Here is a 20733-nt window from a genome sequence, read left to right on the forward strand (position 1 = left end):
GACTAACACAAGGTCAGAAAACTCTCCATATAAAGTGAATGGAGAGTTTGTTCAAAATCACCGCTGGATTTCTGTAATGAGAGGCATATTCGAATCGTCATATCTCCTTAACGAAGCAAAGTTAAGACATGAGGCTTGTCCCGGTATATCTTCAGACACTCGTGACGCTCACAATTCAAGAATTTCTTTCTCACCTATTACCGTTCTGAAATGAGTTGGACTTGTTTGAGGGTAGGAAATTTGTCCTTCGCTCAGATTTCTTCAGATTTCAAACTGTGGAAATGAACCACTTTTTTCTCTCGTCATAACTTTTTGTTGGATTTCCACAGAGACCTGAAAATTTCCATGATTGTTCACCAAAGCCTGCTGTCTCTTACGGTGAAAGAATGATATCGATACTCCAAATAGATTTAGAGTTAGAAAGCGTTGTTTGAGGGCAAGTCAAGGCAGTTTTTGCTTCGCTCTGCTCAGTTATGGTGCATTACAAGTCAAATATCTTTAATAATTCATATTTTAATGATAAATTGTAAACACTGGAAGATTCCCCCATCTCTTCTGAACAAAACGGTGTAAGAATGACCGCTCTAGCCCCTACGGTTAGGAAATTATGGTCATTTGTTTGAGGGGAGTCCTCACTATGAGAAATAGGCTGCAATAATCCTGTGCCTCTCTGTGCTGCGTGTGTAAAAAGATGCACCTGTTTTGGCGGGAAAACGTAAACAGGCTCTCTGATTGGTGGATTCAAATTCAGCAGCTCCCAGGCTGACCTAGAAACTTACTTCTCTCTCCCTGTGCATTTTTTTGCAGATTTTTGTCATTTAACAAGTATATTTGAGGGAACCTCAGCATGTTCAGCATTTTTTCAACTGTCCATTTTGCTTTTCCAATTTTTCTGTTTAACTTATTACTATTGTGCTAAATCATACTATTTCTGCTATTTTATAAGATTTGTGCTTAATATACTATTTCTGCTTTTATAGGATTTGTGCTTAATATAGTATTTCTGCTTTTTATAAGATTTCTGCTTAATATAGTATTTCTGCTAAATGTAGTATTTATGCTTAATCATATTATTTCTGCTTTTCATAGTATTTGTGCTTAATATAGTATTTCTGCTAAATTATAGTATTTCTGCCAAATTATAATATTTGTGCTAAAACATAGTCTTAATTTAAAATTACAATATTTATAGTTCATCACAGTGTCTCTGGTAAATCACAATATTTCTGCTCTGTTGTACTATTTTTCTAAATCATAGTGTTTCTGTAATGTTTAAGTATTTTTGGCTAAATATATTCTTTCTGTTATCTTATACTATTTCTCCTAAATTCTTGTATTTTTGAGAAGTTATCATGTTTCTGGTAAGTTACAATATTTCTGCTAAATTCTGCTATGCTATTGTATTTCTGCCAAGTATTATGTTTCCTCTAAGATATTGCAGTTCTGCTAAGTTATTACATTTTTGCTAACTTGATGTTCTTCTGCAAAGTTATTAAAATTTCAACAACTTTTTAAACGCTGACTTTGATTTCTTCAGCTTCTTCAGCTATTTTCAACTATTTTCAGCAGACAGCTTCAGCTTTACAGTTTCCTCTAAGTGATTGCAGTTCTGCTAAGTTATTCCATTTTAGCAAAGTTCCTTTGCTTCTGCAAAGTTTTTACAATTTCTGCAACTTTTCAGCTTTTTCAGCTACTTTTTGCATACAGCTTCAGCTTTAAGCATCCACACTGCATTTTCGCAGGAAATGCAAATTTTTCTAGTTATTCTTCAAGTTGCTTCCGTACACTTTTCGCCGTAGAACTACTTCCACAATTTTCAGCCGATTTTCACCGTTCAAATTTTAAACTATTCTGCTATTTTTGCTCTTTCCGGCTATGACTTTTGCTATTTTTTGCTATTATACTTTTTAAAATATTAAGCTTTTTTCCTTTAATTTGTCCCATTGAAATGAATGGGAAACTTCAGCAATTCTGCTAAAATTTGCTTGTTTTTGAAACTTAACTACTTCGTCATACTTTCACCTAGAACAACCATTCAAATTTTAAAATGTTCACAAATTATTGGGCTATTCAGGTATGATTCAGCTTTTTCAAATCTTTTACTGTTTTACTTTTATGCCTCTTAAAGTTTTGAGTTGCAAAATTGTGATTTTTCACAAAATACATGTGTTGTTATGGTTGCTATGCTCTTGGCTTCCAGTGTGCCACTGAAGGTTTTGCAATTTTCACTTCATGTCCGAACAACTTCCTGCTACTTGCTCAATTTTCACTCAACTTCCACAAATTATACATCAAAACGTAGGTATTTTTGCTGGCTTTCAGAAAATGTCACCATCATTGTTGTGGGATTTATATAATTTTGGCAAATCTCCTCAGACTAACACAAGGTCAGAAAACTCTCCATATAAAGTCAATGGAGAGTTTGTTCAAAATCACCGCTGCATTTCTGTAATGAGAGGCATATTCGAATCGTCATATCTCCTTAACGAAGCAAAGTTAAGACATGAGGCTTGTCCCGGTATATCTTCAGACACTCGTGACGCTCACAATTCAAGAATTATTTTCTCACCTATTACCGTTCTGAAATGAGTTGGACTTGTTTGAGGGTAGGAAATTTGTCCTTCGCTCAGATTTTTTCAGATTTCAAACTGTGGAAATGAACCACTTTTTTCTCTCGTCATAACTTTTTGTTGGATTTCCACAGAGACCTGAAAATTTCCATGATTGTTCACCAAACCCTGCTGTCTCTTACGGTGAAAGAATGATATCGATACTCCAAATAGATTTAGAGTTAGAAAGCGTTGTTTGAGGGCAAGTCAAGGCAGTTTTTGCTTCGCTCTACTCAGTTATGGTGCATTAGAAGTCAAATATCTTTAATAATTCATATTTTAATGATAAATTGTAAACACTGGAAGATTCCCCCATCTCTTCTGAACAAAACGGTGTAAGAATGACCGCTCTAGCCCCTACGGTTAGGAAATTATTTTCATTTGTTTGAGGGGAGTCGTCACTATGAGAAATAGGCTGCAATAATCCTGTGCCTCTCTGTGCTGCGTGTGTAAAAAGAGGCACATGTTTTGGCGGGAAAAAGTACACAGGCTCTCTGATTGGTGGATTCAAATTCAGCAGCTCCCAGGCTGACCTAGAAACTTACTTCTCTCTCCCTGTGCATTTTTTTGCTGATTTTTTCATTTAACAAGTATATTTGAGGGACCCTCAGCATGTTCAGCATTTTTTCAGCTGTCCATTTTGCTTTTCCAATTTTTCTGTTTAACTTATTACTATTGTGCTAAATAATACTATTTCTGCTATTTTATAAGATTTGTGCCTAATATAGTATTTCTGCTAAATTACAATATTTCTGCTTTTTATACTATTTGTGCTAAAACATAGTATTTCTACTAAATGTAGTATTTATGCTTAATCATACTATTTCTGCTTTTTATGGGATTTGTGCCTAATATAGTATTTCTGCTTTTTATAGGATTTTTGCTCAAACATAGTATTTCTACTAAATGTAGTGTTTATGCTTAATCATCCTATTTCTGCTTTTTATAGGATTTGTGCTTAATATAGTATTTCTGCTAAATTATAGTATTTCTGCTTTTTATAGTATTTGTGCTAAAACATAGTATTTCTACTAAATGTAGTATTTATGCTTAATCATAGTATTTCTATATATTTCTGCCAGGTCCCCAGGCAGCCAATCCTCTGTGAGGACTGAGAAATTCAAATTTTCAAATCAGGGCCTGCACGGCTTCCCAGCCAATCATATATGTGTCCTGAGGCATTCAAATTTGCATATTGGGGCCTTCATGGCTTCTAAGCCAGCCAATCATATCTGAGGGCTGAGGAATTCAAATCCACAAATCAGGGCCTGCACAGCTTCCCAGCCAGCCAATCATGTATGTGGGCTCCAGGTATTCAAATTTGCATATTGGGGAATTCGTGGCTTCTAAGTCAACAAGTCATCCATGTCATATATCTCTAAAAATTCATATTTTAATGATAAATTGTCAACACTTGAAGATTCCCCCATCTCTTCTGAACAAAACGGTGTAAGAATGACCGCTCTAGCCCCTATGGTTAGGAAATTATGGTCATTTGTTTGAGGGGAATCCTCACTATGTGAAATAAACTGAAAGAAGCAGGTCTATGTCTCTGTGCTGCGTGTGTAAAAAGATGCACCTGTTTTGGCGGGAAAACGTAAACAGCCTCTCTGATTGGTGGATTCAAATTCAGCAGCTCCCAGGCTGACCTAGAAACTTAGTCCTCTCTCCCTGTGTGTGTGTGTGTGTGTGTGTGTGTGTGTGTGTGTGTGTGTGTGTGTGTGTGTGTGTGTTTAGTGGGAGAGAGAGGACCCTGCCCTTATTTGACAGCATGTCATTGTAGGATTTAAATTGAACATAGTTAGACTGGTTGACTGGATTAGAGCCTGTGTTTGTGTGTCCCTCTGTGCATTTGTGTTTCAATAAGTTATTACTATTCTGCTAAATCATAGTATTTCTGGTACTTTTCGGTACTTGTGCTAAATACAGTATTTCTGCTAAATCATACTATTTCTGCTTTTCATAGGATTTGTGCTTAATATAGTATTTCTGCTAAATTATAGTTTTTCTTCTTTTTATAATATTTGTGCTAAAACATAGTATTTCTACTAAATGCAGTATTTATGCTTAATAATAGTATTTCTATATATTTCTGCCAGGTCCCCAGGCAGCCAATCCTCTGTGAGGACTGAGACATTCAAATTTTCAAATCAGGGCCTGCACAGTTTCCCAGCCAATCAAATAAGTGTCCTGAGGCATTCAAATTTGCATATTGGGGCCTTCGTGGCTTCTAAGCCAGCCAATCATATCTGAGGGCTGAGGAATTCAAATCCACAAATCAGGGCCTGCACGGCTTCCCAGCCAGCCAATCACATATGTGGTCTCAGGCATTCAAATTTGCATATTGGGGAATTCGTGGCTTCTAAGTCAACAAGTCATCCATGTCATATATCTCTAAAAATTCATATTTTAATATTAAATTGTCAACACTTGAAGATTCCCCCATCTCTTCTGAACAAAACGGTGTAAGAATGACCGTTCTAGCCCCTACGGTTAGGAAATTACGGTCATTTGTTTGAGGGGAGTCATCACTATGAGAAATAGACTGCAAAAATCCTGTGTCTCTCTGTGCTGCTGCGTGTGTAAACAGATGCACCTGTTTTGGTGGGGAAAAGTGCACAGCCTCTCTGATTGGTGGATTCAAATTCACCAGCTCCCAGGCTGACCTAGAAACTTACTTCTCTCTCCCTGTGTGTGTGTGTGTGTGTGTGTGTGTGTGTGTGTGTGTGACAGAGAGAGAGAGAGAGAGAGAAAGGCTTTTAATGGGATGATCTCATTCTAAGATTTAAATTCAATATATTTAGACTGGTTGACTGAATTGGATTTTGTGTGTGGGTCTCTCTGTGCATGTGTGTTTCCTCATGTGTACATATTTGTGATTGTGTGGCTGTAATAAATTTTTTTGCAGATTTTTGTCATTTAACAAGTATATTTGAGGGACCCTCAGCATGTTCAGCATTTTTTCAGCTGTCCATTTTGCTTTTCCAATTTTTCTGTTTAACTTATTACTATTGTGCTAAATCATACTGTTTCTGCTATTTCATAAGATTTGTGCTTAATATAGTATTTCTGCTTTTAATAGGATTTGTGCTTAATATAGTATTTCTGCTTTTTATAGAATTTGTGCTTAATATAGTATTTCTGCTTTTTATAGAATTTGTGCTTAATATAGTATTTCTGCTTTTTATAGGATTTGTGCTTAATATAGTATTTCTGCTAAATTATAGTATTTCTGCTTTTTATAGTATTTGTGCTAAAACATAGTATTTCTACTAAATGTAGTATTTATGCTTAATCATAGTATTTCTATATATTTTCTGCCAGGTCTCCAGGCAGCCAATCCTCTGTGAGGACTTAGACATTGAAATTTTCAAATCAGGTCCTGCACGGTTTCCCAGCCAATCATATATGTGTCCTGAGGCATTCAAATTTGCATATTGGGGACTTCATGGCTTCTAAGCCAGCCAATCATATCTGAGGGCTGAGGAATTCAAATCCACAAATCAGGGCCTGCACAGCTTCCCAGCCAGCCAATCATGTATGTGGGCTCCAGGCATTCAAATTTGCATATTGGGGAATTCGTGGCTTCTAAGTCAACAAGTCATCCGTGTCATATATCTCTAAAAATTCATATTTTAATGATAAATTGTAAACACTTGAAGATTCCCCCATCTCTTCTGAACAAAACGGTGTAAGAATGACCGTTCTAGCTCCTACGGTTAGGAAATTATGGTCATTTGTTTGAGGGGAGTCATCATTATGAGAAATAGACTGCAATGATCCTGTGTCTCTCTGTGCTGCATGTGTAAAAAGGATGCACCTGTTTTGGAGGGAAAGAGTGCACAGGCTCTCTGATTGGTGGATTCAAATTCAGCAGCTCCCAGGCTGACCTAGAAACTCACTTTTCTCTCCCTGTGTGTGTGTGTGTGTGTGTGTGTGTGTGTGTGTGTGTGTGTGTGTGTGTGTGTGTGTGACAGAGAGAGAGAGAGAGAGAGAGAGAAAGGCTTTTAATGGGATGATCTCATTCTAAGATTTAAATTCAATATATTTAGACTGGTTGACTGAATTGGATCTTGTGTGTGTGTCTCTCTGTGCATGTGTGTTTTCTTATGTGTACATATTTGTGATTGTGTGGCTGTTATAGATTTTTTTGCTGATTTTTTTCATTTAACAAGTATAGTTGAGGGACGTTCAGCATGTTCATCATTTTTTCAGCTGTCCATTTTTGCTTTTCCAATTTTTCTGTTTAAGTTATTACTATTGTGCTAAATCATACCATTTCTGCTATTTTATAAGATTTGTGCCAAATACCGTATTTCTGCCAAATATAGTATTTCTGATTAATTATAGTTTTTTCTACCAAATCATAGTACAGTATTTCTGCTTTTTATAGGGTTTGTGCTTAATAAAGTATTTCTGCTAAATTATAGTATTTCTGCTTTTTATAGTATTTGTGCTAAATTATAGTATTTCTGCCAAATTATAATATTTGTGCTAAAACATAGTCTTAATTTAAAATTACAATATTCATAGTTCATCACAGTGTCTCTGGTAAATCACAATATTTCTGCTCTGTTGTACTATTTTTCTAAATCATAGTGTTTCTGTAATGTTTAAGTATTTTTGGCTAAATATATTCTTTCTGTTATCTTATACTATTTCTCCTAAATTCTTGTATTTTTGAGAAGTTATCATGTTTCTGGTAAGTTACAATATTTCTGCTAAATTCTGCTATGCTATTGTATTTCTGCCAAGTATTATGTTTCCTCTAAGATATTGCAGTTCTGCTAAGTTATTACATTTTTGCTAACTTGATGTTCTTCTGCAAAGTTATTAAAATTTCAACAACTTTTTAAACACTGACTTTGATTTCTTCAGCTTCTTCAGCTATTTTCAACTATTTTCAGCAGACAGCTTCAGCTTTACAGTTTCCTCTAAGTGATTGCAGTTCTGCTAAGTTATTCCATTTTAGCAAACTTCTTTTGCTTCTGCAAAGTTTTTACAATTTCTGCAACTTTTCAGCTTTTTCAGCTACTTTTTGCATACAGCTTCAGCTTTAAGCATCCACACTGCATTTTCGCAGGAAATGCAAATTTTTCTAGTTATATTTTATTTTTCCGTACGTTTTTTGTAATCCTATAACTTCAAAACCGTTCAACTTAGAAAAACCATTCAAACACCGTTAGATTCCTATTCTTTTGAACAACACTGCTTCTATTTTTCATATTTTTAACATTTATATTTTTAATTTTATTCAACTTTTTTCAACAAAAATTTATAATGTATTTCAATGGGGAGACCCTTCAAATCCTCATTCAACTTACTCATTTTTAAACTCTTACTACTTCCACATACATTGACATAGAGCCACCATTCAAACTTTAAAACGAAGACAAGACATTCAACTATTCAACTTGTATTTATCTTTTCAATATCTATTATACTTTTTCTTCAGTTCCAGTTTAAGTTTCATGATGTTTTTTCACCCGTTTCAGAGTTTATAATGGGTGTGTATGGGACGGAATGTTGGGGCTAGAGTGAGGCAGCTCAACTGCTAGAGTGAGAGGAGCAAAAAAATTAATCTTAAAATCTTTTTTAAAACTGCTGCTGTGTCCGCAGCGTTTGCTCTACAGGTATGATTTTACCCTCAAAACGTAGCCATGGCTGTCCTCTTTCATCCAATGTGTTTACTATTGTACTAGGTGTTATGGTTCTTTCATAAATGTCACCAATGCACAGCCTCCTCCCTCCAACTCTCCCATAGACTCTAATGTTAAAATGGCTCAGAAGGTTCGTTTGAAAATCAGAAGAGCATGGTGTCTTTCCACTGTCACCACGTCCATATAATAAGCTCCACAGGCATGAAAACTGAGAATTAGGTAGACTAGACATTGCTGTCGCTCACGGTGAAAGAATTTTGTCAATACGACTTTTACTTTTCATTTGGGAGCGATTTGTTTCGGCCTGACTTTTCTGTTCATTTTAAGCAGCAAAAGTGAGGCGCATGTCTGTGTACGTGTGTATGGAGCCATTGGGTGCGGTCACTATAGCAACCAGGCTCACACCTGCCTGCTTAATGAGCTCTGCCTGCCACTGTACCAAGATTCATCTTAAGCACTTCTCTTTCAACTGCTGCTGTGTCCACAGTGTTACAGCCATCATTTTACCCTCAAATTGTCGCCATTATTGTTCTCTTTCCAACACCGTATCTTTCAAAGCTCAGGCATTTAAACTTTTTAAACTGTGTGGATCAAAGTGGAGGGATCACATTTGAGTCATTCAGTGATTCAAAGAATATGACCTTTTAATATTCATTCAGATGTTTTCTGACTCTAAATGTTCTTTTCTCATTTCTTAGGGTTTTCTAATTTACATTTAAAACATTTTCAGTTTTTTTCCAACTCCTTCTTCTGTGTAACTTTCAGCTTTTAGCAGTTCAGCACCTTTGTTTTCAGGTTAAATTCGGGGTTTTTTTTTTTTTTTTTTTAAATCTCATTCAATATTTTTAACTCAAAATTCAGCAATTAATTCATTTCAGTGCATACATTCAGATTCAAGCATTCACACTGCAGTTTCTTCAGAAAATGCACTTTCTAGTTAGTGTGAATGCTTGAAAAGCATTCACAGTATTGTTATTCGAATCTTTCTTATTAGTGTGAATGCTTGAAAAGCATTCACAGTATTGTTATTCGAATCTTTATTATTATTAGTGTGAATGCTTGAAAAGCATTCACAGTATTGTTCTTCTAATCTTTATTAGTGTGAATGCTTGAAAAGCATTCACAGTATTGTTCTTCTAATCTTTATTATTAGTGTGAATGCTTGAAAAGCATTCACAGTATTGTTATTCGAATCTTTATTGTGTGGATGCTTTAAGCATCCACACTATTGAGTTCCTGTTTCTCTTTATTCTTTATTATTATTATTATTATTCTAGTTGCTTCCGTACACTTTTTGGCACTTAACTACTTCCACAATTTTCAGCCGATTTTCACCGTTCAAATTTTAAACTATTCTGCTATTTCTGCTAATTTACGCTATGATTTTTGCTATTTTTAACTATTATACTTTTTAAAATATTCCACTTTTTTCCTTTAATTTGTCCCATTGAAATGAATGGGAAACTTCAGCAATTCTGCTAAAATTTGCTTGTTTTTGAAACTTAACTACTTCCTCATATTTTCACCTAGAACAACCATTCAAACTTTAAAATGTTCACAAATTATTGGGCTATTCAGGTATGATTCAGCTTTTTCAAATCTTTTACTGTTTTACTTTTATGCCTCTTAAAGTTTTGAGTTGCAAAATTGTGATTTTTCACAAAATACATGTGTTGTTATGGTTGCTATGCTCTTGGCTTCCAGTGTTCCACTGAAGGTTTTGCAATTTTCACTTCATGTCCGAACAACTTCCTGCTACTTGCTCAATTTTCACTCAACTTCCACAAATTATACATCAAAACGTAGGTATTTTTGCTGGCTTTCAGAAAATGTCACCATCATTGTTGTGGGATTTATAGAATTTTTGCAAATCTCCTCAGACTAACACAAGGTCAGAAAACTCTCCATATAAAGTGAATGGAGAGCTTGTTCAAAATCACCGCTGGATTTCTGTAATGAGAGGCATATTCGAATCGTCATATCTCCTTAACGAAGCAAAGTTAAGACATGAGGCTTGTCCCCGAATATCTTCAGACACCCCTGACGCTCACAATTCAAGAATTTCTTTCTCACCTATTACCGTTCTGAAATGAGTTGGACTTGTTTGAGGGTAGGAAATTTGTCCTTCGCTCAGATTTTTTCAGATTTCAAACTGTGGAAATGAACCACTTTTTTCTCTCGTCATAACTTTTTGTTGGATTTCCACAGAGACCTGAAAATTTCCATGATTGTTCACCAAAGCCTGCTGTCTCTTACGGTGAAAGAATGATATCGATACTCCAAATAGATTTCAAGTTACAAAGCGTTGTTTGAGGGCAAGTCAAGGCAGTTTTTGCTTCGCTCTACTCAGTTATGGTGCATTAGAAGTCAAATATCTTTAATAATTCATATTTTAATGATAAATTGTAAACACTGGAAGATTCCCCCATCTCTTCTGAACAAAACGGTGTAAGAATGACCGCTCTAGCCCCTACGGTTTGGAAATTATGGTCATTTGTTTGAGGGGAGTCATCACTATGAGAAATAGGCTGCAATAATCCTGTGCCTCTCTGTGCTGCGTGTGTAAAAAGAGGCACATGTTTTGGCGGGAAAAAGTACACAGGCTCTCTGATTGGTGGATTCAAATTCAGCAGCTCCCAGGCTGACCTAGAAACTTACTTCTCTCTCCCTGTGCATTTTTTTGCTGATTTTTTTCATTTAACAAGTATATTTGAGGGACCCTCAGCATGTTCAGCATTTTTTCAGCTGTCCATTTTGCTTTTCCAATTTTTCTGTTTAACTTATTACTATTGTGCTAAATAATACTATTTCTGCTATTTTATAAGATTTGTGCCTAATATAGTATTTCTGCTAAATTACAATATTTCTGCTTTTTATACTATTTGTGCTCAAACATAGTATTTCTGCTAAATGTAATGTTTATGCTTAATCATCCTATTTCTGCTTTTTATGGGATTTGTGCTTAATATAGTATTTCTGCTAAATTGTAGTATTTCTGCTTTTTATAGTATTTGTGCTAAAACATAGTATTTCTACTAAATGTAGTATTTATGCTTAATCATACTATTTCTGCTTTTTATGGGATTTGTGCCTAATATAGTATTTCTGCTTTTTATAGGATTTTTGCTCAAACATAGTATTTCTACTAAATGTAGTGTTTATGCTTAATCATCCTATTTCTGCTTTTTATAGGATTTGTGCTTAATATAGTATTTCTGCTAAATTATAGTATTTCTGCTTTTTATAGTATTTGTGCTAAAACATAGTATTTCTACTAAATGTAGTATTTATGCTTAATCATAGTATTTCTATATATTTCTGCCAGGTCCCCAGGCAGCCAATCCTCTGTGAGGACTGAGAAATTCAAATTTTCAAATCAGGGCCTGCACGGCTTCCCAGCCAATCATATATGTGTCCTGAGGCATTCAAATTTGCATATTGGGGCCTTCATGGCTTCTAAGCCAGCCAATCATATCTGAGGGCTGAGGAATTCAAATCCACAAATCAGGGCCTGCACAGCTTCCCAGCCAGCCAATCATGTATGTGGGCTCCAGGTATTCAAATTTGCATATTGGGGAATTCGTGGCTTCTAAGTCAACAAGTCATCCATGTCATATATCTCTAAAAATTCATATTTTAATGATAAATTGTCAACACTTGAAGATTCCCCCATCTCTTCTGAACAAAACGGTGTAAGAATGACCGCTCTAGCCCCTATGGTTAGGAAATTATGGTCATTTGTTTGAGGGGAATCCTCACTATGTGAAATAAACTGAAAGAAGCAGGTTTATGTCTCTGTGCTGCGTGTGTAAAACAGATGCACCTGTTTTGGCGGGAAAACGTAAACAGCCTCTCTGATTGGTGGATTCAAATTCAGCAGCTCCCAGGCTGACCTAGAAACTTAGTCCTCTCTCCCTGTGTGTGTGTGTGTGTGTGTGTGTGTGTGTGTGTGTGTGTGTGTGTGTGTGTGTGTGTGTGTGTTTAGTGGGAGAGAGAGGACCCTGCCCTTATTTGACAGCATGTCATTGTAGGATTTAAATTGAACATAGTTAGACTGGTTGACTGGATTAGAGCCTGTGTTTGTGTGTCCCTCTGTGCATTTGTGTTTCAATAAGTTATTACTATTCTGCTAAATCATAGTGTTTCTGGTACTTTTCGGTACTTGTGCTAAATACAGTATTTCTGCTAAATCATAGTATTTCTGGTACTTTTCGGTACTTGTGCTAAATACAGTATTTCTGCTTTTCATAGGATTTATGCCTAATATAGTATTTCTGCTAAATTATAGTATTTCTGCTTTTTATAGGATTTGTGCCTAACATAGTATTTCTGCTAAATTATAGTATTTCTGCTTTTTATACTATTTGTTCTAAATTATAGTATTTCTGCTTTTTATAGGATTTGTGCTTAATATAGTATTTCTGCTAAATTATAGTTTTTCTTCTTTTTATAGTATTTGTGCTAAAACATAGTATTTCTACTAAATGTAGTATTTATGCTTAATAATAGTATTTCTATATATTTCTGCCAGGTCCCCAGGCAGCCAATCCTCTGTGAGGACTGAGACATTCAAATTTTCAAATCAGGGCCTGCACAGTTTCCCAGCCAATCAAATAAGTGTCCTGAGGCATTCAAATTTGCATATTGGGGCCTTCGTGGCTTCTAAGCCAGCCAATCATATCTGAGGGCTGAGGAATTCAAATCCACAAATCAGGGCCTGCACGGCTTCCCAGCCAGCCAATCACATATGTGGTCTCAGGCATTCAAATTTGCATATTGGGGAATTCGTGGCTTCTAAGTCAACAAGTCATCCATGTCATATATCTCTAAAAATTCATATTTTAATATTAAATTGTCAACACTTGAAGATTCCCCCATCTCTTCTGAACAAAACGGTGTAAGAATGACCGTTCTAGCCCCTACGGTTAGGAAATTACGGTCATTTGTTTGAGGGGAGTCGTCACTATGAGAAATAGACTGCAAAAATCCTGTGTCTCTCTGTGCTGCTGCGTGTGTAAACAGATGCACCTGTTTTGGTGGGGAAAAGTGCACAGCCTCTCTGATTGGTGGATTCAAATTCACCAGCTCCCAGGCTGACCTAGAAACTTACTTCTCTCTCCCTGTGTGTGTGTGTGTGTGTGTGTGTGTGTGTGTGTGTGTGTGTGTGTGTGTGTGTGTGTGTGTGTGTGTGTGTGACAGAGAGAGAGAGAGAGAGAGAGAGAGAAAGGCTTTTAATGGGATGATCTCATTCTAAGATTTAAATTCAATATATTTAGACTGGTTGACTGAATTGGATCTTGTGTGTGGGTCTCTCTGTGCATGTGTGTTTCCTCATGTGTACATATTTGTGATTGTGTGGCTGTAATAAATTTTTTTGCAGATTTTTGTCATTTAACAAGTATATTTGAGGGACCCTCAGCATGTTCAGCATTTTTTCAGCTGTCCATTTTGCTTTTCCAATTTTTCTGTTTAACTTATTACTATTGTGCTAAATCATACTATTTCTGCTATTTTATAAGATTTGTGCTTAATATACTATTTCTGCTTTTATAGGATTTGTGCTTAATATAGTATTTCTGCTAAATGTAGTATTTATGCTTAATCATACTATTTCTGCTTTTCATAGTATTTGTGCTTAATATAGTATTTCTGCTAAATTTAGTATTTCTGATTAATTATAGTTTTTCTACTAAATCATAGTACAGTATTTCTGCTTTTTATGGGATTTGTGCTAAAACAAAGTATTTCTACTAAATGTAGTATTTGTGCTTAATCATACCATTTCTGCTTTTTATAGGATTTGTGCTTAATATGGTATTTCTGCTAAATTATAGTATTTCTGCCAAATTATAATATTTGTGCTAAAACATAGTCTCAATTTAAAATTACAATATTCATAGTTCATCACAGTGTCTCTGGTAAATCACAATATTTCTGCTCTGTTGTACTATTTTTCTAAATCATAGTGTTTCTGTAATGTTTAAGTATTTTTGGCTAAATATATTCTTTCTGTTATCTTATACTATTTCTCCTAAATTCTTGTATTTTTGAGAAGTTATCATGTTTCTGGTAAGTTACAATATTTCTGCTAAATTCTGCTATGCTATTGTATTTCTGCCAAGTATTATGTTTCCTCTAAGATATTGCAGTTCTGCTAAGTTATTCCATTTTAGCAAACTTCTTTTGCTTCTGCAAAGTTTTTACAATTTCTGCAACTTTTCAGCTTTTTCAGCTACTTTTTGCATACAGCTTCAGCTTTAAGCATCCACACTGCATTTTCGCAGGAAATGCAAATTTTTCTAGTTATTATTATTATTATATTTTATTCTGTATTCCGTACGTTTTTTGTAATCCTATAACTTCAAAACCGTTCAACTTAGAAAAACCATTCAAACACCGTTAGATTCCTATTCTTTTGGACAACACTGCTTCTATTTTTCATATTTTTAACATTTATATTTCTAATTTTATTCAACTTTATTCAACAAAAATTTATAATGTATTTCAATGGGGAGACCCTTCAAATCCTCATTCAACTTACTCATTTTTAAACTCTTACTACTTCCACATACATTGACATAGAGCCACCATTCAAACTTTAAAACGAAGACAAGACATTCAACTATTCAACTTGTATTTATCTTTTCAATATCTATTATACTTTTTCTTCAGTTCCAGTTTAAGTTTCATGATGTTTTTTCACCCGTTTCAGAGTTTATAATGGGTGTGTATGGGACGGAATGTTGGGGCTAGAGTGAGGCAGCTCAACTGCTAGAGTGAGAGGAGCAAAAAAATTAATCTTAAAATATTTTTTAAAACTGCTGCTGTGTCCACAGCGTTTGCTCTACAGGTATGATTTTACCCTCAAAACGTAGCCATCGCTGTCCTCTTTCATCCAATGTGTTTACTATTGTACTAGGTGTTATGGTTCTTTCATAAATGTCACCAATGCACAGCCTCCTCCCTCCAACTCTTCCATAGACTCTAATGTTAAAATGGCTCAGAAGGTTCGTTTGAAAATCAGAAGAGCATGGTGTCTTTCCACTGTCACCACGTCCATATAATAAGCTCCACAGGCATGAAAACTGAGAATTAGGTAGACTAGACATTGCTGTCGCTCACGGTGAAAGAATTTTGTCAATACGACTTTTACTTTTCATTTGGGAGCGATTTGTTTCGGCCTGACTTTTCTGTTCATTTTAAGCAGCAAAAGTGAGGCGCATGTCTGTGTACGTGTGTATGGAGCCATTGGGTGCGGTCACTATAGCAACCAGGCTCACACCTGCCTGCTTAACGAGCTCTGCCTGCCACTGTACCAAGATTCATCTTAAGCACTTCTCTTTCAACTGCTGCTGTGTCCACAGTGTTACAGCCATCATTTTACCCTCAAATTGTCGCCATTATTGTTCTCTTTCCAACACCGTATCTTTCAAAGCTCAGGCATTTAAACTTTTTAAACTGTGTGGATCAAAGTGGAGGGATCACATTTGAGTCATTCAGTGATTCAAAGAATATGACCTTTTAATATTCATTCAGATGTTTTCTGACTCTAAATGTTCTTTTCTCATTTCTTAGGGTTTTCTAATTTACATTTAAAACATTTTCAGTTTTTTTCCAACTCCTTCTTCTGTGTAACCTTCAGCTTTTAGCAGTTCAGCACCTTTGTTTTCAGGTTAAATTCGTTTTTTTTTTTGTTTTTTTTTTAATCTCATTCAATATTTTTAACTCAAAATTCAGCAATTAATTCATTTCAGTGCATACATTCAGATTCAAGCATTCACACTGCAGTTTCTTCAGAAAATGCACTTTCTAGTTATTATTATATTTTATCTATTCCGTACGTTTTTTGTAATCCTACTCCTTCAAAACCGTTCAACTTAGAAAAACCATTCAAACACCGTTAGATTCCTATTCTTTTGGACAACACTGCTTCTATTTTTCTCATTTTTAACATTTATATTTTTAATTTTATTCAACTTTATTCAACAAAAATTTATAATGTATTTCAATGGGGAGACCCTTCAAATCCTCATTCAACTTACTCATTTTTAAACTCTTACTACTTCCACATACATTGACATAGAGCCACCATTCAAACTTTAAAACGAAGACAAGACATTCAACTATTCAACTTGTATTTATCTTTTCAATATCTATTATACTTTTTCTTCAGTTCCAGTTTAAGTTTCATGATGTTTTTTCACCCGTTTCAGAGTTTATAATGGGTGTGTATGGGACGGAATGTTGGGGCTAGAGTGAGGCAGCTCAACTGCTAGAGTGAGAGGAGCAAAAAAATTAATCTTAAAATATTTTTTAAAACTGCTGCTGTGTCCACAGCGTTTGCTCTACAGCCACCATTTTACCCTCAAAACGTAGCCATCGCTGTCCTCTTTCATCCAATGTGTTTACTATTGTCCTAGGTGTTATGGTTCTTTCATAAATGTCACCAATGCACAGCCTCCTCCCTCCAACTCTTCCATAGACTCTAATGTTAAAATGGCTCAGAAGGTTCTTTTGAAAATCAGAAGAGCATGGTGTCTTTCCACTGTCACCACGTCCATATAATAAACTCCACAGGCATGAAAACTGAGAATTCAGTAGACTAGACATTGCTGTCGCTCACGGTGAAAGAATTTCGTCAATACGACTTGTACTTTTCATATGGGAACGATTTGTTTCGGCCTGACTTTTCTGTTCATTTTAAGCAGCAAAAGTGAGGTGCATGTCTGTGTCGTGTGTATGGAGCCATTGTCACTATAGCAACCAGGCTCACATCTGCCTGCTTAACGAGCTCTCTCTCACTCTGCCAAGGTTAAACCTAAAAATGTTAGATTGTAGTAAGATTAACTTTTTCAAAAGTACAATAAGACAGATTTGACAGGGTTTTGCCACAGATTAATAGTTTGTCACTAGTTAGTATATGCCAACTAAGTAGAGCATTGTGATTGGCACAAAGGTTTTTCAGATCTGGGCAGTTGGAGTCAGTTGATGACTTCAAAATCATCCTTTCTGACTGGATAATTAAAGCTCTCAGCATCTATCGGTCTGTAGTTAATTTCCCCACCTTTTAACTAACGTTTAACTAACCTAATCTCATTTAATGTCTCTGTTTATAGTCTGTATAGTTTATCTCCCCACGAATACACTCAAAGTAGTCTTAAAATAAAACCCACAAAACAGTTCAAGATTTAATACTTTTTATTTGCTCATTTAATGCCAGTTGCCCTGTTTTTCTGTATGTCACTCATTCGCTTATACTTGGGCAAAAAGGACCAATTTTTTACACTAGTATAGTGTATTTTTTCCCTCTATCTCTCTATGTCTGTCACACACAGAGACCAACACACAGACATGTATATGCTCATTATTGCTGTTCAAACTGATGGTCAAATTTCCAAGCACCACCTGAACGCCTCATCTGTTTTTAACCTATCACTGGACCAACTGTCGTCATTCCGCTTTGCTCTCTGTTGTGGTAAGTACAGTACACTCAGTACTGCAGTGTTTTATTTTTATGATGGAAAAAATACATGTTTGACATTTAAACTCACATATCAAGTCCAACAGAGTTAAAAACAATTCAAAGAAGAAAGAAAGAAAAAAGAATAACCTTCGCTATCATTTATATACGTTTATTACGTTTTGCTGTTAGCAGCAGTGCTAACGTTAGCTTCAATGCTAATGCTAGCAACAATGCTAACGCTAGCTATAGTGCTAACACTAGCCTTAGCAGTTGTTAACTGACAAAAATAATATTCCTGTGATATTTCTTGCCGGTCAGTGAGACAAAAGTAAGAAATTAGCTTTATTATTGCCATTGTGGCTCAGTTTTAACAGTAAGAGTGCTAGCGCTAGCAGCATTGCTAGCGCTAGCAGCATTGCTAACGCTAGCTGCAATGCTAACGCTAGCTGCAATGCTAACGCTAGCTGCAATGCTAACACTAACTGAAGTGCTAATGCTAGCCGGAATGCTAGCGCTAGCAGCAATGCTAAGGCTAGTAACAGTCTAACAGTAGCCTTACATAAGTGGCAATACTTCAGTTAACTAGTTTGAATTGTAAAATGACTGCTGTATCAGTTGGTGTGCTATATTACTCTATAATTACCCTGCTGACTAGAAGTTCAGTGTATCATGTCGTGTGGGCTTTGTATTTCTGTTAGTCTGATAACACTGTACAGACAACTAACGTATTATTTCTCGTTTCTTTCAGGAACCTGACTGACACTGTGCTTTGCCTGGTAGGTGTGCACATACTGTAAGAGAAGTAGACCAAAATAAAAAAATTATATGACTAATATAAGCTATAAAGTGATGGGTTCAAACTTTGTGCTAGACCTTTTAAACACAATTTTATAATAAATACACATAAGTGCAGCTTAACAATTGGGCTAAAATATTTTTTTCGTACATTTTTGTAGTCACACTACATGTGATTAATTAATGATTCACTCAATCATATTTGTATTTAAAAATATTATTGCTGAATTTAATTAAATATTTATTCTTTTAAAAAGTGCCCAATTATGCAACTTTTTGCACATGGCAGCCGACAACAGTTTAGCTTGAATATTTGTTTTGTCCTTTTGCAGTAGTCACATTTAGTTCATACAATTACCATGTGATATAATTTTAATAAAATTATTTTTTTTTTCTTGTTTTTTGTTCAGAGTGTGTAGAAGAAGAAGAACAAGGACCAGATCTCCAGTCTTCTCTCTCACATCCCAACCCCCCAACCCCTCTATCCTCTGTCCTGCTCCACCTATTGTCTCTGCCTTCTTTCCATCTGTATTTCACTCTGTGGTTTGTGAGAAATTTTGCCAAACCAACAATCCTTTTGCGGTTTGATTTAAAGCCGTGTCTCTCCTGCTCTGTCTGTTCTCTCTGCTAAATTTTCTCTCTACCTGTTTTTCACTCTTGGCTTGCTGCTGAAAAACGCCAAGCCAACAAAGCAATAAAGAGTGCATATTTTGCCTCAACCTATGAACAAACTGAACAAACAAAGAAAAATCTGCGGTTTGATTTAAAGCCGTGTCTCTCCTGCTCTGTCTGTTCTCACTGCTAAATTTTCTCTCTACCTGTTTTTCACTCTTGGCTTGCTGCTGAAAAACGCCAAGCCATTAAAGCAATAAAGAGTGCATATATTGCCTCTACCTGAGAACAAACTGAACAAAGAAAACTAATTCACGGTTTGATTGTGATTTCCCAGCCGTGTCTCTCCTGCTCTGCCTGTTCTCTCTTCTAAATTTTCTCTCTACCTGTTTTTCACTCTTGGCTTGCTGCTGAAAAATGCCAAGCCAATAAAGAGAGTGCATAATATTCTCTCAACTGAAGAACAAACTGTCAAACGAAAGACAACTGTTTAAGACAAATAAAAACTGAAATATAAAAACAAAGACAACATCTCCTGGTGTGTGCCACTCTTATCTTGTGAACATATTTTCTAAAGACTAAGAAACACTTGCAGGTGTGTGAAAATGCCAAGGAAGCAGAAAAAGTCACAAGCTGCAAAACAACGCTGGAAAAAGTTTCATGAGTTTCACAAAGTACCAACATGTGAACAAGCTGAGTTTGATTTTCCTCAGAGCTCTGCAGAAGACAGTGTGTCTACAAAGACCAATTCTGACAGTGTCAAACAGGCAGGTCAACATGTTCCTGCACATGTACAACAGGTATCTTATGCTGATGCTGTAAAGAGTGGACTGCAGCATAAAGTTAATGAACAACATGAGGTGTCAAGTGCCCCACAGGTGGGTTATGCTGACTTTTTGAAAAGAGGCTGTCACAGTGATGTGGCAGGACCATCTCATGCAGAAAGAGTGAACCTTGAAAACCAGCCCTCTATTACACTTGTCTGTGCATCTCACAGCCAGGCACATCCTAAATATGGAGACTCCAGAAACAAGCAGTGCACATGCAACTCACTCACATTTCTTGCATTCCTTCATGAGAATGAAAACATGACTACAGCTGACCTTAATCTGGTCTTGGATAAAGGTGATGTGATGTACAAAGAGGCCAAGAAAAGATTTCCTAAAAATATTCATTTGGCAACCGATGAGCTGCCAGACAAAGTTGATGCTCGCTGGTCTATGTATGATGTCGACATGACACAGCCTTCCCGGTATGGGACATTTGAAGAACCTCCAGAGGAAGCAGTAGATACCTTTCTCAGCTTAGAAGCAGGACTGAGCTGCCTGTTGTCAGATGTGCAGTATGCCTTATTGATTATGAGTGGATTGTGTATCGCAGTGTTCAGATCCACATCAGGCAAATATGGTTTCTTTGATCCACACTCCAGAACACCCAGTGGTCTTCCTCTATTACTACAGTCACGTAATCGTGGTACAGCAGTGATGCTGAAATTCACACTCCTCAGTGACATGATTAAGAGGATCCAAGATTCTTATGAAATGATGGAGATATCACCCTCTTGTAACTATGAACTGAAGCCTGTGCAGTTCTA

The 20733-nt window shown here is 36.0% G+C and overlaps 1 long non-coding RNA gene across 1 annotated transcript; it reads left to right on the forward strand.

Annotated features, from left to right (window-relative positions):
• Window positions 1-17961: 17961 nt before the first annotated feature.
• On the forward strand, window positions 17962-19574 carry LOC143415100 (uncharacterized). Its single transcript, XR_013095707.1, has 2 exons — window positions 17962-18508; window positions 18938-19574. It is a non-coding gene; the product is annotated as an uncharacterized LOC143415100 (long non-coding RNA).
• The last annotated feature ends 1159 nt before the right edge of the window (window positions 19575-20733 follow it).

This window comes from Maylandia zebra, linkage group LG23 (assembly GCF_041146795.1).
Source record: "Maylandia zebra isolate NMK-2024a linkage group LG23, Mzebra_GT3a, whole genome shotgun sequence".
In the NCBI taxonomy this organism is placed as follows: Eukaryota; Metazoa; Chordata; class Actinopteri; order Cichliformes; family Cichlidae; genus Maylandia; species Maylandia zebra.